Source organism: Dendrobates tinctorius, unplaced genomic scaffold (genome assembly GCF_039654945.1).
Source record: "Dendrobates tinctorius isolate UK_male_01 unplaced genomic scaffold, ASM3965494v1 ptg000019l, whole genome shotgun sequence".
NCBI lineage: Eukaryota > Metazoa > Chordata > Amphibia > Anura > Dendrobatidae > Dendrobates > Dendrobates tinctorius.
This window is the reverse complement of record NW_027361687.1, coordinates 89,679,194-89,704,484: the sequence shown is the minus strand read 5'-3', so window position 1 is coordinate 89,704,484 and position 25,291 is coordinate 89,679,194. Positions and strand designations below refer to the sequence as shown.

At 41.5% G+C, this 25,291-nt stretch overlaps 1 long non-coding RNA gene across 1 annotated transcript; it reads left to right on the top strand.

Moving 5' to 3' along the window:
* Window positions 1-240: 240 nt before the first annotated feature.
* On the top strand, window positions 241-23,328 carry LOC141082753 (uncharacterized). The gene is made up of 3 exons (XR_012230576.1): window positions 241-332; window positions 19,960-20,064; window positions 23,226-23,328. It is a non-coding gene; the product is annotated as an uncharacterized lncRNA (long non-coding RNA).
* The last annotated feature ends 1,963 nt before the right edge of the window (window positions 23,329-25,291 follow it).

Sequence of the window (25,291 nt, the reverse complement as noted above, 5' to 3'; positions counted from 1 at the left end):
TTTACTAATTCACACATTTAATCAAGACTGGAGTGCAAAATGTCAGTCTTGATTATCAGGACCTTAGGTACAAATATACACAGTGCAAATAGTCATCTTTAGTACATTAAAAAAAAAGTGTTACTTTTTTTTAATTTATTTTTTTAATTTCTATTTTCATGGCAATTCCAGTGTTTTATTTCCATTTTAAAATAGACTTCATTCTAAATTTAGTATTCTTGCTTTATTTAACATTATATTAGCTCTTCTTCACCCATTTCGAACTTCTGAACCAGTGTATGAAGAGGTTCACGTAAACTTGATAAGAAAAAACGAACAATCTCACAAATCTGGTAAGTCTAATTATATATTGTTATATTTATTATCTTGGAACACAAGTGGAGACATGAGAAGATGTGTTAGATGTTTTGAAGAGTTTTTGAAACCTCTCAAATCCTGTTTATGAATAGCATCATAGACTCCTGGAAAACCCTTGTAATTCATGTTTTTTTTCCTAGCAAAGGATGGGAAAAGTGCCTGATGAGAGAGCGCATGCCACTTTTTTTTAGTAAATCCCAGTGGAAGCCTCTATGAACAAGGCACTGGCTATGTGCACAGGAAGTTATTATGCAGTAGAAACTGAGAGCAATCTCTCCAAATTCTCCTCGAAAACATCACACTTACGCTCAGTTTGTTTAGTTTTTGCTGCACATAGCCACTGTCTAAGAAAAACGTTGTAAGGAATGCTACAAGAAGACTCCTCCCAAGCTACTTCAAAACTGTTTCATTAAATGCTTCAGGAAAAGCAAAAACTCTGCCAAAAAGGAGTTTCCTCAATAGGTTTTTGCTAAAAAAACAAACAAACTCATGTTTTTGTAATGCTTCATAAACCTTCATGTATACATAGACAGAGTATTTTCACATTGAGTTTTTTTTAGGAGTCTTTGTAGCAGAAACTAGCAGTGTACACAGAGTTTTTCTGCTGAGTGCTTTAGAAGAAACTAAGTAGACCCTTTAAGGTTTTTGAGAGTTTATCCTGTTTCAGCTTTAACAACTAAAAAAACATACTCAGTGGGCAAATAGCTACGGAGCAGAAAACTCAAAAACTCAACTTCTCAAAACTTAAATTTCTCATTCAGTTTCCACATGAAAAATTCAGTGAAAGACTCAATGGGCACATACTGTTAGGGTTCTTTCACCTCATACATGTTTTAGATGTTGCATTGTGTAGCAGGGAGAGCCAAATAACACTCTGTAATGCTATCGGTGACCTGTTATAGTGGTGGGGGTTAACTAATTTAACAAGCTGAGGGTTACAGTTGATGAAACTTGGGGACTGTGTATCATTTGACAACTAATGCTTTCCTAGAGGTCTGGTGATAAGAATAAGATTTTTGTTGAGTCCTTCTCTAGTAGGTCTGCATGAAGCCATGAGTCTAAAATGTCTTTTACCTTCTACAAATGTTGACTGGACTAAAGTGTGATAGATTCCACTGTAGGTTGCTGTTGGATTTAATGTTGCGACCTTGATAAGGGCCATCAACTAGCGATTCATGTCCTTCAAAGGCCCACCTCCAGTCACACCTTCAAGAGCATTGGTAACTTCAATGTTGAGAATGCCCATGGATTAGGAAAATGCTGTTTTGGAATGCTTATGACGTGCTGGGTGATATAGTACTTGAGTCCAGTTGTATCTGAACAGGTAGGCATTGGTGACAGATGGCATTTAATAGGACAGTGTCTGTATGGCCAGAAATTAATGGGTTTTAAACATAAATGAGGGATTTTATTACATTTAGGTAGAGTAGTAAAAGAATGAAAGGTAATTATATATTTAAATCAGATGTCTAAGTTGCATGTATTTAAATTTTTTTGGCTTTTTTATAACAATTTTTTTTAAAAAAGAAAAAAATATTCTTTTAATTTCCACAATGGACAATTGGGCTACTTTTGTTATAAAAGTGTATTCACCCAGGCACAGTGTCATCTGAAACAAGTAAGTTCTTTATTCTTATCATGTTAAATAGCATGAAAGGTAAAATTTAACTTTTATTAATTAATGCTGATAAAAAGGTTAACACTAGTGATGAGCAAGCAATAAAATGCTCGTGTGCCCATTGCTCGGGTCGAGCAAATAGGAATACTCAGGTACTCGACCCGAACAATGAGCCCAATGTAAGTCTATGGGAAAACTTTTACCGTGACCTCCACAGGGGTCCTTTTAGAGTCTAAAAACATCTGAAAATGATTTAAACAGTGCTGAAATGACACGGGGACATCATGGTGAAGACCCCTGGAAGCATTCCTGACTCCCAGATAATAGCAGTGAACAATGTTGTCTGAATCTTACGTCATTTTTACAGGCACAAAATGAAACATTCAAAGACGAAACCAAAATGGATTTTCCTGGGAAATATGTTAAGGAACATCCTTTACAGGGTAATGACTTTTCTATAAGGCAAAATGAATAACCCAAAACAAAAATGTTCCTCCACTACTTGGGCTATATTCACACGAAGCTTTTTTGATACATTTTTCAACTTTAGCATTGCTTTCAAACAAACAAATGTGTTCAATGGGAAATGTCACTTTAACAGTTACAACCTTATTGGGCCATGTGGTGTATGAAACATCATCAGACACATCATGTTTCATTTATGAAGGAGGGACTATGAAAGTCACAAAGCCTATTTTATAGGGCCAGCAGTCGGGCTCCACTATTTTTAGAGAGCCATCAGCATGCTATGCTTTGTTGCTCCCATTATTAAACATTGGGTCCCTTATACTGTTATTGCATATGCAGTAAATACAGGGCTGCCCAAAATTTGGACACCCCCATCAACCCATTGAACAGACATCATGGATGACCACATGCAACCAAAGTTCCAGGTATTCATTTGGTAATCCCATACTTTTTGCTTATGCATTGAATGCAAGGTCTGCCCTGCACCAAAGTTACATGCACCCCAATAAGCCTATGAACACATGTACCGGATGGCCACAGAAAAACTAAATTCACATTATTCATTTGATACTCCCATACTGTTTGCTTATGCATTGAATGCAAGGCCTGCCCTGCACCAAAGTTACACGAACCCCAATAAGCCTTTGAACACATGTACTGGCCTAAAATTTTCCCATGAAGTGAAAACAAGGTCTGCCCAAAATTTGCACACACTCCAATCCCCCAAAGAAGAAATGTGGAGGATGCTCTCCGAAAAATGTTTTCCCAGTTTAAAGGAGCGGGTCTCCTATACTTATGATGCCCATACACGAAGTAAAACATTTCACCCTAGGGGGTACACATCAACCTACTGTGAAAATATTTTTTACAACCGTCATAAACTCCCTTGAAAAAACTATAGTGGCTGTTGCATCATGAATCACGATTACCCTGGTGAATTAGTGGTGGTGTTGGAAGAGACGTGGAGGATGGCCTACTAAAACTGTTTTCCCAGTTTACAGGAGCAGGTCTCCTATACTTGTAATGGCCATACACTAAGTGTATAGGTTGAAAAACATTGTCCCCTGGGGGGACACCTCAACATAAAGTGTAAACATTTTTTTAACGGGCATCATAAACACCCTTGGAAAAATTTCTAGTGGCTGTTGCATCATGGACCACGGTCACCATGATGATGGTGGATGATGAGGATGAGGAGAAGCAAGAGGATAACAGCAAATAGCCAAAATCAGGAAGCGTACACCCACGTGTGGGTGTGAAGAGGTTCATGGGTATATACATTCCAAAAAAGACACAGGATTTGAGGTTTGGTCTCACTGATCATGCAGTGGTATACAGAAATCTGGCCCAATCCAGCCCTTGTCCATTTTTGTAAGAGTCAGCCTGTCTGCAATTTCAATTGACAGGCAAATGTGCTTATCAGTTATAATTCCACCAATGGCGCTAAAGACGCGCTCTGACAAAACGCTAGCAGCAGGACAGGACAGGACAGGACAGGACCTCCAAGGCGTAGAGAGCCAGTTCATGCCACGTATCCAGCTTTGAGATCCAATAATTAAAAGGCACTCAGGAATCTTGGAGGATGTTGGTACAGTCAGGAAGGTACTCCCTCACCATCTTCCAAAACTTTGCACTCTTTGTGATAGTACCTGAAGCGTCAGGGCCACTGCGATGAGAGGGTCTAAGAAAACTCTCCCAGGACTTTGCCAGTGTTCCCCTGCCTCTGATGGCTTGGAGTTGTCTCTCTCACCTGTACTCCTTGGTTGTCCAACGAACTGTGACCTCTGCCACCAGCGTTTTCAGATTTTTTTTTTTATAATTCTGCAACAAGGGCATTCTGGTACTGCAACATTTTAGTACACCTGTCTGCCTCTGGAAATAGAGATTTAACGCTCTCATTGTAGCTTTCGTCTAGAAGTGTCATCAACCAGTAATGACTGTCAGACAAAATTTTGACAATAAGAGGGTCATGGGAAAGGCAGCAAAACATAAAGTCAGCCATGCGTGGCAGACTGCTAACAGGCAAGACTTCCATGTTCTCACCAAGAGGACGACTGACCATGCTCTCTTCTTCCTTCTTCCTGTCCTCAGGCCATCCATGCTCAACAGACGGTATGACAGTTGTGCTTGTAGTACCGTCTATAGCGCATGAAAGTAGCTCCTGTTCTTCCTCCTCCTCTTCCTCATTGTCAACTAATCCATGATGGAATGACATGAGGCTGGGCTGTGTGTAATCACCCCGTATGCTTCCTTGCCCCATCTCATCATGCTCAGCCTGCAATGCCACTTCTTTGATTGTGAGCAGAGAGCGTTTCAGGCATCAAACATGATCAAACATGATGGCGGTGTACTGGGGCATAGGGAAGCATCACGCAGGGAGGGGGCTCCCTGAGTGCTTCCCTGAGACCCACGGAACAACGCGATGTGTTGTTCCGAGGGCCTCCTCCCTGCAGGCCCCTGGATCTGCGATGGCCGCGGGGGCCTTTCTGGTCCTGCAGGGAGAAGCCGCCTGCACTGCCTGTCAGATCGCTGATCTGACACAGTGCTGTGCAAAGAGTCAGATCAGCGATCTGACTATACAGTTGTGTCCAAAAGTATTGACACCCCTGCAATTCTGTCAGATAATACTCAGTTTCTTCCTGAAAATGATTGCAAACACAAATTCTTGGTATTATTATCTTCATTTAATTTGTCTTAAATGAAAAAACACAAAAGAGAATGAAGCAAAAAGCAAAACATTGATCATTTCACACAAAGCTCCAAAAATGGGCCAGACAAAAGTATTGGCACCCTCAGCCTAATACTTGGTTTCACAACCTTTAGCCAAAACAACTGCGACCAGCCGCTTCCGGTAACAATCAATGAGTTTCTTACAATGCTCTGATGGAATTTTAGACCATTCTTCTTTGGCAAACTGCTTCAGGTCCCTGATATTTGAAAGATGCCTTCTCCAAACTGCCATTTTTAGATCTCGCCACAGGTTTTCTATGAGATTCAGGTCTCGACTCATTGCTGGCCACCTTAGAAGTCTCCAGTGCTTTCTCTCAAACCATTTAACCATTCTCTCAAACCATTTTCTTGTGCTTTTTGAAGTGTGTTTTGGGTCACTGCCCTGCTGGAAGACCCATGACCTCTGAGGGAGACCCAACTTTCTCACACTGGGCCCTACATTATGCTGCAAAATTTGTTGGTAGTCTTCAGACTTCATAATGCCATGCACACAGTCAAGCAGTCCAGTGCCAGAGGCAGCAAAGCAACCCCAAAACATCAGGGAGCCTCCTCCATGTTTGACTGTAGGGACCGTGTTCTTTTCTTTGAATGCCTCTTTTTTTCTCCTGTAAACTCTATGTTGATGCCTTTGCCCAAAAAGATCTACTTTTGTCTCATCTGACCAGAGAACATTCTTCCAAAACGTTTTAGGCTCTTTCAGGTAAGTTTTGGCAAACTCCAGCCAAGCTTTTTTATGTCTCGGGGTAAGAAGTGGGGTCTTCCTGGGACTCCTACCATCCATACAGTCCCTTTTCATTCAGACGCCGACGGATAGTATGGGCTGACACTGTTGTACCTTCGGACTGCAGGGCAGCTTGAACTTGTTTGGATGTTAGTCCAACATCCGCACAATCTTGCGTTGAAATCAATTTTTCTTTTCCGTCCACATCTAGGGAGGTTAGCCACAGTGCCATGGGCTTTAAACTTCTTGATGACACTGCGCACGGTAGACACAGGAACATTCTGGTCTTTGGAGATGGACTTGTAGCCTTGAGATTGCTCATGCTTCCTCACTATTTGGTTTCTCAAGTCCTCAGACAGTTCTTTGGTCCATGCTCAATGTGGTACACACAAGGACATAGGACAGAGGTTGAGTTAACCTTAAACCATGTCAACTGGCTGCAAGTGTGATTTAGTTATTGTCAACACCTGTTAGATGCCACAGGTAAGTTACAGGTGCTGTTAATTACACAAATTAGAGAAGCATCACATGATTTTTCGAACAGTGCCAATACTTTTGTCCACCCTCTATTTTATGTTTGGTGTGGAATTATATCCAATTTGGCTTTAGGACAATTCTTTTTGTGTTTTTTCATTTAAGACAAATTAAATGAAGATAATAATACCAAAGAATTTGTGTTTGCAATCATTTTCAGGAAGAAACTGAGTATTATCTGACAGAATTGCAGGGGTGTCAATACTTTTGGCCACAACTGTATATAGTAAAGTCCCCCCCTGGGACAATGTAAAAAAGAAAAAAAAAAGTGTAAAAATTATTTTTTACAAATTCCAAAATAAATAAAAAAAATATTCCCTAATTCTTTTTTTGTAAATAAAAAAAATTAAAGTACACATATTTAGTATCGCTGCGTCCTTAACTACCCGCCCTATAAAACTGTCCCACTAGTTAAGCCCTTTAGTGAACCCCTTCAAAAAAAGGCAAAAAACAATGCTTTAACATCATACCGCTGAACAAAAAGTGCAATAACACGCGATCAAGATGATGAATATAAATAAACATGGCACCGCTGAAAACGTCATCTTATCCCGCAAAAAACGAGCCACCATAGAGCGTAAGCTGTGAAAAAATAAAAAAGTTATAGCTCGCAGAATAAAGCGATGCAAAAATAATTATTTTTTATATAAAATTGTTTTTATTGTATAAAAGCGCAAAAATATAAAAAAAAATATAACTTAGGTATCGCTGTCATCGGACTGACCTGAAGAATAAAACCGCTTTATCAATTTTGCCACACACGGAACGGTGTAAACGACCCCTTCCAAAAGAAATTCATGAATTGCTGGTTTTTGTTCATTCTGCATCCCAAAAATCGGAATAAAAAGCGATACAAAAATGACACGTGCCCGAAAATGGTACCAATAAAAACGTCAACTCGTCCCTCAAAAAATAAAACCTCACATGACTCTGTGGGTCAAAATATGGAAAAATTATAGCTCTCAAAATGTGATGATGCAAAAACTATTTTTTTGCAATAAAAAGCGTCTTTTAGCATGTGACAGCTGCCAAACATAAAAACCCGCTACAAATAGTAAATCAAACCCCCCTTTATCATCCACTGAGTTAGGGAAAAATAACACAATTAAAAAAATGCATTTATTTCCATTTTCTCATTAGGGTTAGGGCTAGGGTTAGGGTTAAGGCTTGGGTTGTGATTAGGGTTAGGGGTGTGTTGGGGTTAGGGTTGGAGTTAGAATTGGGGGGTTTCCACTGTTCAGGCACATCAGGTGCTCTCCAAACGTGACATGGTGTCTGATCTCAATTCCAGCCAATTCTGCGCTGAAAAAGTCAAAAGGTGCGCTTTCCCTTTCAAGCTCTGCCATGCGCCCAAACAGTGGTTTACCCCCACATATGGGGTATCAACCTACTCAGGACAATTTGCACAACAACTTTTGGGGTCCAATGTCTCCTGCTAGCCTTGGGAAAATAAAAAATTGGGGACTAAAACATCATGTTTGTAGAAAAAAATATGATTTTTTTTTTATTTTTATGGCTCTACGTAAAAAACTTCTGTGAAGCACATGGGGTTCAAAGTGCTCACCACACATCTAGATGTTCCTTGGGGGTTCTAGTTTCCAAAATGGGGTCACTTGTGGGGGATACCACTGTTTAGGCACATCAGGGGCTCTCTAAATGCGACTTGACACCCGCAGAGCAGAGCATTCCATCAAAGTCTTCATTCCAAAACGTCACTATTTCCCTTCCGAGCCCCAACGTGTGCCCATACAGTAGTTTTCTCCCACATATGGGGTATCAGCGTACTCAGGACAAATTGCACAACAACACATGGGGTCCAATTTCTCCTGTTACCCTTGGGAAAATAAAAAAATTGGGGACCAAAAGATCATGTTTGTGGAAAAAATGATTTTTTTATTTTCACGCCCGGGCGTTCTAAACTTCTGTGAAGCACTTGGGGGTTCAAAGTGCTCACCACACATCTAGATAAGTTCATTGGGGGGTCTAGTTTCCAAAATGGGGTCACTTGTGGGGAGTTTCCACTATTCAGGCACATCAGGGGCTCTCCAAACGCGACATGGTGTCCAGCCAATTCTGTATTGAAAAAGTTAAACGGCACTCCTTCCCTTCTGAGCTCTGCCATGCACTGCAACAGTGGTTCCCTCCCACATATCAGGTATCATCTCATTCAGAACAAATTGCACAATAACTTTTGCGGTCCAATTTCTCCTGTTGGCTATGTGCACACGTATGCAGAAAATTTCTGCATGAAAACCGGACTCCTTCCCAGAGAGCATGCGTTTTCTGCGTGTTTTTTTGTGCAAAAACCGCACTTTTTATGCGTTTTTTCCGGAGCGGCCACAGTCTCATAGAAAATAGTTAGAGATGCGGATTTTTCCACGAAATTAATGAGCTTGCTGCGTTTTTTACTGCAATGCGCTTTTTTCACGGAAAAAACTCATCAATATGCACAAAAAGTGCAGAATTCATTAAAATGAATGGGATGCTTCTTTTAAGCGATTTTTAAGCGTTTTTGCTGGTAAAAATTCTTAAAAGACGCGAAAAAAAACACTTACATGTGCACACACCCTTACCCTTGGTAAAATAAAAAAATTGGACCTGAAATAATTTTTTGTGAAAAAAGTTAAATATTCATTTTTTCATTACATTCAAAAAATTTCTGTGAAGCAACTGAATAAATAAACTTCTTGAATGTGGTTTTGAGCACCTTGAGGGGTGCAGTTTTTAGAATGGTGTGACTTTTGAGTATTTTCTATCATATAGACCCCTCAAAGTGACTTCGAATGTGATGTAGTCGCTAAAAAGAAAATGCTGTTGCAAAAATGAGAAATAGCTGGTCAACTTTTAACCTTTATAACTTCCTAACAAAAAAAATTTTTGGTTCCAAAATTGTGCTGATGTACAGTAAACATGTGGGAAATGTTACATATAAAGTATTTTGTGTGCCACATCTCTGTGATTTAAGGGCATGAAAATTCAACATTGGAAAATAGCCCACAGATAGATCAGGCGTCTGACGGAGATAGCCCACTTTCAAGTATCTGCCGTGTAATTTTTTTTTCTTTGGCCAGCAAAATAGTGTCAATAAGTAGGCTATGACGCAAAAAAAAATTCTATGGAGGCCAGAAATGGCAAAATTTTGAGCGCAATGATATGTGATCTGTGTGGCGGATAAAACCCAACGTAAAATATCTGCCCTGTTGCTAAATATTTTTTTGGCAGCAAAATGGTGTCAAAAAATTGTATAAGACACTCTAAAAATATTCTACAGTATCACAAAAAAGGGAGGATTTTTCTGCGCACTCAGATGTGATGCCTCAGACAGGCAAACGCGTTTAAAATTGCTGGACTTTGACGCTGTACTATGAAAAGGATCTGGCTGTAGTCTGCAATGTCAACAAGCAAATGGAGAAAAAAAATGGGCTCTGGATTGCTTTGAAATAAAATAATCAGGATTAAGATGTAAAAAAAAATTATTCCTAGCCACTGATACCTGGGACTAGGTGTATTCGGTCAATATATTTACTGTAATAGGCAGCAGCAGATGTATGCAATAATATATATATATATATATATATATATATATACACACATACAGTGCCTGCATGCCTTGCACTGATATGTATATAGCCATGTACACTTCCCTGCCTACCTAGCACTGCAATCTATATACCCCTTAATTAGTCTTTAGATGGACTGTTGGTATAGCTCTATTTGTGGATTACCCACACTAATTTATAAACCCTCAAATCTGACCCTATCTCAGCAGTAGCTCTCCCTACACTGTCTGATTCCAGGCGTGACTGTGATGGGAAGGGCTGCGGTAGGTCTCTTATAGACCTGATGATGCTGTACAGCCAGCCAGTCACTGTAATACTGTGACGACTCCTGGAGTGAACCTTCTGGCAGATCCTAGTCTGGTTTTCCCGTAGGAACACCAGTTCATTTTGGGCGGAGGCCGTAGTACCAGCGGGGTCCATGGCCTGATTATACTGTGACAACTCCTGGAGTGGACCCTCTGGGTCATGGCACCAACCCTGTCAGGGTGAGCTGACCTAGTGAGGACCACCCCTGTACAGGGAGTGTCAAGGGCAAGCCCAAGGGGGTAAGGTACCACGACTGCTGGCAACAGGTGGCCGGCTCACAGCAGACATGAGTGAGTGTGTCTAGCAACAGGGAATGTGCAGAGTACAAGAGTGTGCAAAGCAAGAAACCACTGGAGCCATAGGCGGAGGAGGACATGACTTGGGGATGGGTGGACCTTTACTCCTGCAGCTTTTTTGGTATAGTGGTAAAGATTTTAAGCAAGAATAAATCTTGATGTTGCTTTCAGAGTAAGAAACACTGTATGTCTGTGCCTGGTGGGTTACTGTGAGGACGGTGGGGCTTATATAGAACAGGATATCTGTCTCTCTCCCTCTTTCATGCACTGGATGAACAGGAGGAAGCATGTCTGCAATGTCAGGGAGTATAATACTGGGGTTATCACCTCACATTACAGATGATAGGAGCACACTCACCTCAGACATCATGTACCAGTGTAGTATCAGCTCCTACATTATGTATGGGATCAATATTACCTCAGCAATTCATGTAGCTGCCATGTCCCTCATGTGCATGCTATATTTTCCTCACAGACTATGAGACAGCTTCTGTGTGACATCCCTGCAGACATGTTTGATATACTACTCTGCATTCACCCCAGACATTGTGTAGTGTGTACTAGGGTAGTATCAGCTCCTACATCATATCTGGGATCAAGATTACCTCAGAAATTCATGTAGCTGCCATGTCCCTCATGTGCATGCTACATTTTCCTCACAGACTGTGAGACAACTTCTGTGTGACCTCCCTGCAGACATGTTTGATATACTACTCTGCATTCACCTCAGGCATTGTGTAGTGTGTACAAGTGTAGTATCAGCTCCTACATCATATCTGGGATCAAGATTACCTCAGAAATTCATGTAGCTGCCATGTTCCCTCACTTATTGCAGAGGCAGTTTTTGTGTGTCCTCCCTGCAGACATTTCTGATATACCACTTTACTGCTGTATTATACAGAGTCTTCATGAGTTCTTGGTTTATGTATGATAGGACAGAGCAGGGACACATACAGTGTCTGCCATTACTATGGTGGAGCTGGACAGTCACATGTATTAGAGACACTGGTGAGAGGAGTAGTCGGGGGATGGTATATAGGTATGATGATGAGAGGCTGCACTTCATGTCAGTGCACTGTATACTGACCCTGCTGTGTGCTGATTATCCCCCTTCCCAGTTATGGAGTCTGATGATCTGTATGTGACCTCATCTCTGTTACATACTGTGAGGCTGGGTGTGCAGATCAAGTGTAACCACGTTACTCACTATCTGTGGTATTTGTGTAAAGGCTCTATTCCTGTGCTGTATACTTAACCTGTACCACAGGTCTGTATACATGATATCACTCCTCACTCTGCAATATACGGATCATGCTGGGTATAGACATCCTGTGTCTCCAGGTCATTTTCCTGGCTGTACATATAACCTGGACATGACTTCCAGCTTAGTGCTTGATTTCTGTAGCTATTGCTGCCTTTAGTCCTCTTATGTTACGTGCTGTCCTGCCGGATATAGCCATCCTGTTTATATTGTCTCCCTCGTATGTTGCATGATCAGAGTATACCCACCAAGAGCTTATTTTATATTACCTAAGATGGTGGATAGCACAGGCCTGAATGGTTAGGTTTTATCATGTGTAAAATAAATAATCGGGGAGTAACTCGGCACATTTGAGTGGGCACTACTAACTCAGCACATGGCGGGCAGTCAGTGGGCACTAATAACTCAGCACATGGCGGGCAGTCAGTGGGCACTAATAACTCAGCACATGGCGGGCAGTCAGTGGGCACTCCTAGTGTGAGGCTGCACATTGCTCTGGAAATCACATCATGGGCCCAGTTTTCAGCCCTGTCTCTCGTTTATTGTAATTGTATGTGGTAGAGTGACTGACTGGGATACAGAACTTGCAGTTTTCTATCACACACCTATGGCTGCAGGCAGCTTATATTAGACCTACATATTTCTTACCATTTATGCGCAGCTGGGGATTAGAGTCTGTCTGTAACAGCTGTAGAGGAGCAGGCGGCTTCTCATTTATTGTTACAGCATATAACACAGGATTGCCCATCTCTGTCTATTTCTGGACCTTACGATGGGACATTTTCCATTGTTAACCTGTTGTATACCTTGGTTGTAAACCTGCATGGTTTTCACCCTCACTTATCCCACATCTTGTGTGGTTGGAGGGGTCCTTGAAGTTGGTTAGAAATTGGTCTGGGGTATCCATTGGGATATGGATTCCTCTTTCCTACTGTAAATAATGGTTCCTAGAACTAAAATCTGTGAATTGGTGAATTATTAGAGCTGGCTACAATACATGCAGTATAATAGTTTTTTGAGGCATGGCAGATGTCATTATACAGGTATTCAGATTATGGCTAACACCTTAATTATTGGTTTACTTTCCATATTCCTCATTATGGGATCCTGATTGCAGGATGTTTAGCAACTGTTATTTTGCTGTAGTTACCGCATTATCGATCATAACTTGGTAGCATGGAATTGATAAAATTAATCTGTCGGAGCTCTGGAATTTTTTTTTTCTTACTTGTATGCACAGTCTTTCCATAGCATGTAGAAATGGTTGATGGCTTTATTAGGCATGGTTGATGGGGGGTCGAGTCCATTTAAGGTGTCAAATGGCCTCTCTGGTGGCAGTTTAGGAGTCAGGTGGAAGTTGCAGGCAATTTAAGGTAGACTCATTTTAACTAATAGAGGATGTAAAACCTCATGGTGGTGAACAGGCTCGGCTTTGTTGGCCAGCCTCAAGGACGTTGTAATGGTAATGTCAATCAGGGGCGGGCACAGTGGTTAAGCACAGGAGTGAGCTTAATAGGGTCATTGGTGCCCTGAAAGTTTACTGGTTCTGCTTGAATGGCAAGCCAGTGCGTGCCGCCCCTTTATGGCTGTCTGTCCTGGTTCTGTATGTCAGACAGCTGGGGATATCACAGTACTTGGGAATCCCAATGTACTAGCACTTCACCTGACACCTACTGTGATTGTTTTAATCCTGCGATTTAAATAAAGCTGTGGCCATTTTGCCAACCAAAATAATGTGTTGTGTATTTATTCTAGTGCCTAGGTTTACTGTAGTTATGGTGGTTTTAAGATGGAGTAGGGGTCGTCCCATATCCAAAAGTCATGGATACCGGGACACGCAGGGTATAGTGTTGTGAGTTCATTTTTCCCTTCACCATTGCGGTCTAATGAACTCCCTCCTCTTGTGAAGGAAGGTAGTGAGACTGATTACCAAACACCTGGGCAGCTAGATGATAACTGGGTGGCTGGAATTGAGGACTGGATATAAGGTTGCCGACGCCCTTCTTCCTGGCTGGTGATTTTCCTGCTAGATTCTTGGAGACCAGTCTGATTCCTGCGTCTCAAAGCTAAGTTTTTCTGCTCTGCTTTGTACTCTTCAGTTTTATTTTTGTTTTGCCTTGTTTTTGGGAGTTCTGCCATCCCCGGCCGGGGTAGAGCTGAATTCCATTTTTGTCTCTGATCTGTTGATCTTTTGCTCTGTCTTCAGAATATACCTGAGTGCTGATATAGTCTTTTGAAGCCTAGCGACTTCAGGGCCTGTTTTTCCTATCAGTCGGTTGGCACATTTTGGATAGGGTTTTTGCGGATGGCAGACAGCAGCTTTCCTATCCTGTCCTATGTAGTTAGCTTGGGCCCCATCATTTGCTCAACCTATCTTTCTATCTGTGTTAGTGTTTTCATCTTGCTTCACCGTCATTATATGTTGGGGGCTGCCTATTGCTTTGGGGTCTGCTCTGAGGCAGTTTAGTTTTTCCCCTTTCTGTCTTTAGGCTATGTAGCTCTCCGGCTGTGATCGAGGGGTCTAGGGCACCATAGGAACCCCCCACGGCTACTGCTAGTTGTTGTGGATAGGTTCAGGGGTCTGCAATCCGATAGCTGCCAACCTCTCTGGTTTTTCTGGACTTAGCTGGTATTTTGTTTTTTCCTCCTTCGGTGACTCATCATAACAGAATCACCAGCCAGGAAGAAGGGCGCCGGCAGCCTTATATCCAGTCCTCAATTCCAGCCACCCAGTTATCATCTAGCTGCCCAGGTGTTTGGTAATCAGTCTCACTACCTTCCTTCACCAGAGGAGGGAGTTCATCAGACCTCAATGGTGAAGGGAAAAATGAACTCACAACAGTATAGGACAATACAGGTCGAGTGTACGGGAGCGCAGAGAGTACAGGACAATACAAGGTGTGTACACGGGAGTGCGCTAGATGCAGGATAGTGCAAGGCGGGTACACGAGAGCTCGCTCATATGGCGTGCACAGACAAGCATGTCTAGGTGCGAGGAAAGCAGGGTGCATGCAAAGATGCAAAGGAGCACGCCGGAGTACAGAGTTAGACAGAGCGTGTGCAGAGAGCTCGCCTGAGTGCAAGTTTAGACAGAGCACAGAGCAGAGTGTGTGCAATGAAGCACAATAGAATGCAGAGCAGAGTGTATGCACGGAGCATGTACTGGGAGCATGGCAAGGCAGAGTACAGGAATGGAGCACAAGGCAGAGTTCAGGAACAGAGCACAAGGCAGAGTACAGAAACTGAGAACAAGGCAGAGGACCTGAAAACAACGCACAGCCTCGCAAGGACCAAGCAGACCAAACCAGGAAGCACAACAACAATCAGGCACCTCCCATAGGAAGAGGTAGCCTGATATAGTGCAGGAGTGCTAGGACTTCTGGGTCAGGTCCTTTAGGACCATAGAGAGGGCAAGGCTTCAGCTAGAACAGAGAAGAGCACACAACGTTGTGCAGCCATGGAACTAAGTACGAGAGATGTGCGTGAGCACCCGACGGGACCCCTGGAGCAGCCGCGGCGCTGGAAGTGGTGACATCAGGCACAGGATCCCACCCCTAGGTGAAAGCGACATGAAAAATACCACAACAAAGATGGCTGTGGCATTGCAGTGCATGCCAGACAATCACTGCATGTTGATTGGCGCTCTAAAAAGCGCCAAACTTGCAGGGCGGAGACTCGAGCTCCCGCCGAATAATCCTGGAAATGCTCGGCGCAAGTACATCGAAACTTGGGCGACTAACGAGCATTACTGCGCCTGCTCGCTCATCACTAGTTAACACCTGACGTCATCAAAAAGTGCACATGTGCTTTTAGTGTACAAATGAGAAAATGGGCAAAAAATGGACGCAGCTTTCTTATCAGTAGTGTGCAGATTATCTCATTCAAATGAGCCCATGCATCTTTTTTTTTATTAAATATATCCCAATGGCTCTGCCTCTCTCCACACACTAGATGTTTTCCTATACACCTGTGGGTTCCACAACAAAGGTTATCAAAACTCTAGTATAAACTGTAGGTGGCGCTAGTAACTGTAGAAACAAGAGAGGAACACTTGCTGCAAACTAGGAACACACACCACCAATGTGATCAATAAAATATAAATAAATAAATAATTAAACTTTGCTCTTTAACCTCTTTAGCTTGTAGTGAACTATAAAATACACACAAATAAATTGGATTGCTCCTAATTGGGTAGTTACTACCTTAAGCTTTAATCTGAGCAGATGTCTGGACTCCAGAGAACCAGTAAAGTAGTGAGCACTGTATATCTTGATATGAAGTCAGATGGCGCGCCACTGGAAGAGGGGAGCATGGAGTGTCTGTCACCAGCCGGGACAGCACTTCTGAAGAGCCGTGGTATTAACCCACGTTTATCTGGCAAATATCATTTCATCTGACTTCACATCAAGTTATACAGTGCTCACATTCTTCCTTTCCTTGAATAATTAGTTGCCAAATAAATTGGTTTTGTTCATAACGAGTGGGAGATACACCAGCTGTCGTTGGCTCTAACAGGCGTAACTCAGGTTGACTGATAGGAGGCGAGAGAAATTTTGGTCCAATGAATCTGCCATCTCTGCTGCTTCATGCCTGGACACTTCTCTGGGACCGGTGGACAGCAAATTATTCAAGTCTGGGGCGGAGGTGAGTGTCTCTTCCTCATCACAGTCCAGAACCATTGGAGTGGGTGCTTCAATGATGTCCAGCACTCTTTTGCTTTCCCCAGAACCCTGTGACAAACAGGGCCGTGACATGCTGCGATGAACTGTTTGGGTAGGTGCTTCTCCTTCTCGTTCAGATTGGAGTACATACACCGGCCCATCAGAGCCATGTCGGCACTTCACTCAATGCAGGGTCTTCTCCCATCAATAGTCCAGATTTTCCCGGGACTGATTTTTCCCTGAACAACACTCGGTCTCCTGTTCTGAGTTCTGTCCCACGAGTGGGCGGTGTTTCAAGGTGCTGGAGTTCTCGGAACTTCGTTTGCACCAGTCGGTGAAGAGTCTATAGTCTATGTCGGTGTTCTCAAACCCAGGAAGCAGGTCCTGAGATGAGGTAACAAAGGGAACGCAGAGCAAGGGTTCAGATTAGAACAATCGGGGAAACTCCTCTCAGGGAGACAACAGATGATTAACAAAGGAGATTGCAATGTAACACAACAGTCCTGTTTTTAAACTTATCATGAGTCCTATGTTCCTCAGCCGCACACTGTCCGATGAGGGCTGTAGTACCAGCAACAGCTGGTATGGAGTCTTCAGGCATCACTCGCCAACACACGACCAAGCTTCTGGCGGCAATGGGTTATCTCGAGTTTTGCCAGTTGAGGCCCAAGTCCATTAATATGGAGCACCGGCATGGGTAACACAGCGGAAGTCGTGCTCTGCTGCATGCATGTCCACACCAGGGATTACAGCTCACGATCCGGCACCTGGCACCCATCCTTCACGGCAAGCACCTCACGCTGTCTAGCTGTGCGCCTGACACACTGCATGCTCCCTGCTCCCTTAGGACCCTCATGTAACCCCTGCCGAGTCTCAGCTCTGCATTCTCTCAGTGTCTGCAGAGCGGGGCGCACACCTGTCTCCACTCTCTACCAGTGGGAAACCTCTGACTCTTCCAGCGCTCTTACCAGGTCATGGGTCCTGTCCAATTCAACATTATTTCCCCCCACCAACACTGGATGCAGCTCTGACAGTTCCCGACCAGGCATCATGGAGGTACCTGCAGCTGGGCTTCCTCCTTACACTTGCTTCTACTAAGTAAATGAAGATAAGAGTGAGCGAGTAATTGCTTACCTACCAGAGAAGAAGACAGAGCATCCAATTGTTTCTTTGGTAACCACCGGGATGATGTCAGTATTAAAGCTGTGAGCTCAGACCCCGGATGTGATGTGTGTGTGTCACCGGCTGGCGTTTTGTGTTCCAGGAGCTGGAAGATGACTGTAATCCTGTGGGTGCATTCCATTCACCAGAAGTGAGACAGAGGCTTCCACTGAAGGTGTTGCACTATAAAATGGAGGCAGCAGAATGCAGCTCTATAGCAGCTCCTTATATATATGCCCTGATAGAGCTCCCCTGATGAGTCTGGCAAGCACGTCAGGAGGGAGGCCACGAAAAGGATGCCTATCAGATGATGAAATGGGAAACACTGTCAAATGATTGAATCGCCCCCAAATACCCGGTGAGACCGATACAATAAGTGCTATTTTTGACTTAAATGTATATGGGTCAACAATGCCAATACACTCTGTAATTTGCTGCAAACATATTTATTAAAGGGATACCGGACTGTGAAGTGCCAGGATTCCTATTTTGAGAATACTGTGGTTTTCCAGTATGAGAAGTGTAACACATAGAGGGTTGCTTCTTAAATGTCTCAGTTCAAGGTTGAATGTGCGTTGATACTAATAAGCAGTAACTTTTGGCGCATCAGAGTATGGTTTTGATAACCTTTGTTGTGGAACCCACAGGTGTATAGGAGTACATCTAGTCTGTGGAGAGTGGCAGAGCCATTGGGATATATTTAATCAAAAAAAGCAACAGGTGCATGGGCTTATTTGAATGAGACAATCCGCACACTACTGATAAGAAAGTTGGGTTCATTTTTTGTCCTTTTTTTCGTTTGTACACTAAAAGCACATGAGCACTTTCTAACAAGGTCAGGTGTTAACCTTTTTATCAGCATTAATTAATAAAAGTTAAATTTTACCTTTCTTACTATTTAACATAGAATTCTTGGGCGTACAAGTCTTGGCTAAATTATTTATTCTTATCTTGCAGCAACTGGACAAGGTAGTACAGTGGCTCAGTGGTTAGCATTGTATGGTGGCTCAATGGTTAGCAGTACAGCCTTGCAGTGCTGGGGTCAAATCCTACCAAGGACAGCATCTGTAATGGTATGTTTCTACGTTCAGTATTTGCTGCGGATTGGATGTTGCGCACAGCCGCAGCGTCCAATCCGCAGCTACCAGATGTTACAGCATAGTGGAGAGGATTTTATGAAATCCTATTTCCACTTCAAAGACTCAGGTGGCAGACTTGCGTAACCGGACATGCGGTGCGTCTTTATAGACCGCAGCTTGTCTATTTACCTTGCCGAGATGCTCAGTCTAATGTATAGGTTTCAGTGATTCCTCATGGTTCAATGAACACATGCGGAATCACCGCGCGTACAAAATCTGGCGGCACTTTGGACGGAGCCGCGTCCATAGCACTGCCAATACTGAACGTAGAGACATACCCTAAGGAGTTTGTATGTTCTCCCTGTGTCTGCGAGGGTTTCCAACGGGTTCTCCGGTTTCCTCCCACACTCCAAAGACATACTGTTAGGGAATTTAGACAGTGAGTCCCATCGGGGACAGTGATGATAATGCCTGTAAAGCGCTGCGGAATAAGATAGCACTATATAAGTGAGTAAAATTAATAAAGTATTCATCATAAGCATTTTCTAGCATATCAGTGTTTAACATACATCGACTTTTCATACTTTTAGAATACAATAGAATCACTCATATAGTTGTCTTTCTTATTGGTTAATATCTATTTGCATAATTAACTTAGTGACATTCTATCTCCATCCCTGAAACAGGTGATTTATATGTACAAATCTACAAATATTCTTTTGTCCCTGCCATGAGAACATCTCTTGGAAATACATTTTGCTAAAACTTTTAGTTTTCCTAACAATTTTAGTCTCATATATCCTGTCATTTCAGCAAACCTGATCTTTGCACATGCCAATTAGATGCTTTAATACAAGATAAAGGTTAAGTCTATTCATGGTGGCTAATGTACATGTGAATTCCCATTGGCCAGGGTGAAAATTCCAAAGATTATATTTTAAATTAACATAAATTGTTATATGGTAAAGTAACACACTCACTAGCAGTTATTAATATTTTTTGGTGGCTTCTCTGTAAAGGAAGGAGAGTAATGGATGAGAGGCAGCAGTTATTTGTTGGTTAATTAAGGATTAGTATAAGGGACTTTAAAGTGAATCTTACAATTTAAATAAATTTGTATTGCACTGTAAAAATATCTGGTTTTGTCTTTTAATCCACTTTTTGGGGGGAAATTGTGTTATAACAACCATTATAATTTTTGATCTAGAGCTGGAAAATGAATATGATGATGTGGATGATAAATTGTCCTTTAATTCTGATGGGAAAGACCGTGTAGAAGACAACAAAAAATTCCAGGAAAATCCTAGTAATGGTCTGTATATGTTGACACTTTGTTACCTGTTTATTGTAGATATTATTATAAAGATTCACACTGTATTTAGATTAAATATTACATTTTAAAAGTGATTTTAAAAATATCTTTTGCATCAATTACCTTTTTCTAGACAAATCAGTCTTTACAATTATTGCAGTATTCCGTTTACATAAATAATTTAAATCGTTTGTCGCCTTAAATTAAAATGTAGCAGTTTATTCTGTATTAAAAACCTTGTACAATACAAAACACAACTAAAAAGACAAAAAAGCAGCAGTAACAATCATATACCTCTATTGCTTCATATGACAAAATAAGTAGAAGGCTCGAGGATTACACATTTCAGATAACGATTCTCGGTCATAAGATTGTGATTATGGATCTCCATGATCTGAAACGCGTGAGCCAGGAGCCTTCTTGCTTTATGACGCTTGAGTGCTCTATGGTTGTGATGTTGCTTCTTCCTTGAATTTTCTTTGCTACTAAAGTTTTGGCTAAAGACTAAACCGTCCTGATCGACCTGTTTTTAGGCCACTATAGCATCTCAAGGATTTGCGTCTCAAGAGGGGTGAGCTGCCATTCTACTATTTATTTATATCCTAAAAACAACTTACAATGTAGAAATATGTAGTCGCCTACACACATCAAAAGCTATGCAAACATGTGGTTTTAGTTTAGACAAGATGAAGGCAAAAGGAATAAGAAGAACAAAATGACAGAACATCTGCAGTAAAAATTTACACCTTGAAATTTAACCCCTTAACAACCGCTGATATGCCTTTTAAAGGCAGCAGTTAAGTGTACTTAAACCACAGTGCTGCTTTTTGATGGCCCTGAGGTTTAAGGTAATAGTGCCCCCCAGGGTCAGAGTTTCTCCAGAGTCTCGGCTACAGGGGGTAGCTGAGACCCCAGAGAACATGATTCGGGTTGGTTTTTACCGACACCAGTGTTGCGATAGCGGTTATTAATGGTATAATGGCGACCGCAAAAAAATGTCCAATTTTCCATTTAATTTCTCTCTCCTCTGATGTGATCGCACATCAGAAGAGAGAGAAATAGGGTCCCCCAACCCCCCCGGTACTTATGGTGATCCTGCATGCCCCCTGAAGACACCCAGGCCACCGACATCTTCCGGGAGAAAATGGTGGGCGCATGCGCAATGTGCCTGCCGAGATCTGCCAGCCTGCACCAATAGGAGATTTTTCCTATTGGTTAATTTTGATCATTGTGATAGGGTCTATCACAATGATGAAAATAATAAAAGTAAATCAAATCCCCGTTTATCACTCCCTTAGGTAAAAATAATAAAATAAAAAAGTATTTACTTCCATTTTCCCATTAGGGTTAGAGTTTGGCTAAAGTGAGTGTTAGGGTTGGGGCTAAAGTTAGGGTTAGAGTTAGGGTTGGGATTAGGGTTAGGGGTGTATTGGGGTTAGGGTTGTGGTTGGGGTTTTGGTTAGGGGTGGGTTAGGGTTGGAGTTAGAATTAGGGGGTTTCCACTGTTTTGGCACATCAGGGTCTCTCCAAATGAAACATAGCGTCCTATCTCAATTACAGCCAATTCTGCATTGAAAAAGTCAAATGGTGCTCCTTCCCTTCCGAGCTCTGCCGTGTGCCCAAACAGTGGTTTACCCCCACATATGGGGTATCGGCATACTCATGACAAATTGCAAAACAACTTTGGGGGTCTAGTTTCTACTGTTTCCCTTGGGAAAATGAAAATTTTGGGGCAAAAAGATCATTTTTGTGGAAAAAAATGATTTTTTAATTTCACGACTCTAAGTTATAAACGTCTGTGAAGCACTTGGTGGTTCAATGTGCTCACCACTTATCCAAATAAGTTCCTTGGGGGTCTAGTTTCCAAAATGGTGTAATTTGTGGGGGGTTTCCACTGTTTAGGCAGATTAGAGGCTCTCCAAATGCGACATAGCATCAGATCTCAATTCTAGCCAATTCTGCGTTGAAAAAGTCAAATGGCACTCCTTCCCTTCTGATCTCTTTCGCCCAAACCGTGGTTTACCCCCACATATGGGGTATCTGCATATTCAAGAGACATTGCACAACACATTTTTTTTGTCCATTTTCTCTTTTTACACTTTTTTTTCTACGACATTGCTTCAGTTCCTGTGAAGCATGTAAAGGGTTAATAAACTTCTTGAATGTGATTTTGAACACCATGAGGGGTGCAGTTTTTAGAATGGTGTCAGTTTTGGGTATTTTCTGTCATATTGACCCCTCAAAGTGACTTCAATTGTGCTTTGGTCCCTAAAAAAATGGTTCTGTAAATTTTGTTGTAAAAATGAGAAATCACTGGTCAACTTTTAACCCTTATAACTTCCTAACACAAAAATTGTTTCCAAAATTGTGCTAATGTAAAGTAGACATGTGAGAAATGCTATTTATTAACTATTTTGTGTGACATCACTCTCTGACTTAAGAGCATAAAAATTAAGTTTCAAAATTGCAAAATTGTAAAATTTTTCGCCATATTTCCATTTTTTCCATAAATAAACGCAAGTCATAGCAAAGAAATTTTACTACTATCATTAAGTACAATATGTCACAAAAAAACTTTCTCAGCATCAGAGGGATCCATTAAAGTGTTTGAGTTATAACCTCATAAGTTGACAGTGGTCAGAATTGTAAAAATTGGCCTGGTCATTAAGTAGCAAATTTGTTCCGTCACTAAGAAGTTAAAAGTTGGGATCATGGTGCACACACAGGAAGCAGAAAGAAGGAGCTTTCCCGGGACTACGCTTAGGGCCGGGTCAGTGACTAAGCTGGTGTCCCTGCATAAAGGGAGAAAGGTACCCTATGCAGCGTCGCTACTGGCAGTAGCGCTACAGAAACTTGCATTAACACACATCTGTATTTTGTCTCTCATTGTTCATGTGTTTGCTAAATATTCTGTATACCGGCACCAAACCTCCCCAGACTAAGCTTTCTAAGCGTAACGAGTCTGTTGCGGCCGGTCCCTGGCTCACTGCTGTTCTATTGTGTCACTTTGACTAAATTTCTGTGGTGACTGTTTTTTCAAAGCACGTTTACAACCTTTTTCATAGTGTTATCAGACTTTCTGCAAAGCTTATTTTGCTATATTGTTAGGATAAAAAGAATACTACACCTGCATAACATGAAATATTAAAATGCTATTCTAGGGCAAGAAAATGGATATGATGATGTTGATGACTTTTTGTCTCAGCTCAATATTAACAATGGGGATGATGAGAGCAAAACAAGCAAGGAAAATTCTTTTAATGGTTTGTATCTGTTTATATTAAATATTCTAGATACATTTATAGTTTATACTTTCAATTATACGTTTATAATTTATTTTTAAAAAAGCACATTATTTGATGACTCACAATAAAAGATGAAAGGATGTCAAATAGTACTATAAAATGTATTTATTGATTAAAAACAGCAAATCTGAAGTAAAAAGTTACATTTGTCAAGTTAAAGTAAAAATATAAAATAAACAACTATTCAATTTCATAGCACACATGAAGACATAAATATTATAAAAAATACTTTCATTTCGAGAGTGGAAACATTTGCATTTGCATGCATAGCTTCAGGTCTAGAAATATTACATATTATCTATACAAATATAAAATCAAATTATGAATACAGCATCTTCAGACAACCTCACATAGCCTGTGAAATAAAGAATTAAAGGATTCAGACTAAAATATAAAAAGCGAGACAGTACATGGAACTGCACAGCCTATAAAATCTGGAACTAGATTTTGAAGATACATTTGGGCTGCAGGTTGACACCAGGATGTTGCAGAAAATCTAACTTGACTCCTAATCTTTTTTTTTACCCTGAGGACATGAAGAATAATCAATTAGGGTGAGTTTCCACATGGCGTATTACATCCGAATTTGCTGCGGATTGAACTCTGCGTACAGCCACAGCGTTTAATCCGCAGCGTCCAGATGTTCCTGCATAGTGGAGGGGATATTATGAAATCCCATCTCCACTATGCGCCCTAATACGCGGGTGACACACCCGCTAAACCGGACAAGCTTCGCGTCTTTTTAGAACGCAGCATGTCTGTTTACCTTGCGGAGACGCTCAGTCTCCACAAGGTAAACAGCCTACTCTATGGATATGCTGCGGCAATTCCGGATGTGTTCAATGAGCACATCCGGAATCACGGTGTGTACAGAAGGGGACGGGGCTTTGGGCGGAGCGGGGTTTCTGCTCTGTCCAAAGCACAAGGAATGCGCTACGTTGAAACTGACCCTTAGATATGTTGTTAAGAGAACTTTCTGCCCATCTTAGGCTGTCACTAGATGGAGAACATTGCTCATTGTAAATAGTGTAGTGTAACACAACCTGGTGAAAATGCTGTCAGTCAGACTCAAAAGAAGATGAGTTAGAACTATCACACTACTTCAGTTCATCCAGTAACTGACAGAGCCTTAGTGGCAGATTTCAGTCTCCAGACTTTCAAAAATTTCCCTCTATCCTCTAAGTAGAGTTTATTGAATTATTATTATTATTTTATGTTTTGTCAATATGGCTGTATGAGAGCTTGTCTTTTTATGGGGCGAGTTGTACTTTTGAATGACACCATTGATTTTACCATACAGCATACTGGAAAATGGGGAAAAAAATTCCAACTGTGGTGAAATTGCAAGAAAAATGCAACTCCACAATCAATTTTTTTAATTTTTTTCATTTACCAAGTGCACTAAATGCTAAAACTGACCTGGTAATATGATTCCCCAGGTCAGTACGAGTTTGCAGATACCAAACATGTACAGATTATTTTTATTTAAGTGTGAAAAACAAATCTGTAATTTGTAAGAAAGAAAATCTGCTTATGTCTCCATTTACCGAGACCCGCAGCGTCTCCATTTTTCGGGCTCTTGGGCTGGGTGAGGGCTTATGTTTTTGTGACTGATGCCATTTTGGGGTGGATATGATGATTTGATTACCTGTTATTTCACTTTATTTCAATATTGTGGAGGCAACCCCCCCCCCGTAATTCTGGAGTTTCAATTTTTTTATCGTTACACCGTTTATCGATCTGAATTATTTTTACTTTAATTTTTTTGATCGGACATTTCTTAAAAAAAAAAATATACCGAATACAGTGCCTTGCGAAAGTATTCGGCCCCCTGGAAATTTTCAAACTTTTCCCACATATCATGCTTCAAACATAAAGATACCAAATGTAAATTTTTGGTGAAGAATCAACAAGAAGTAGAA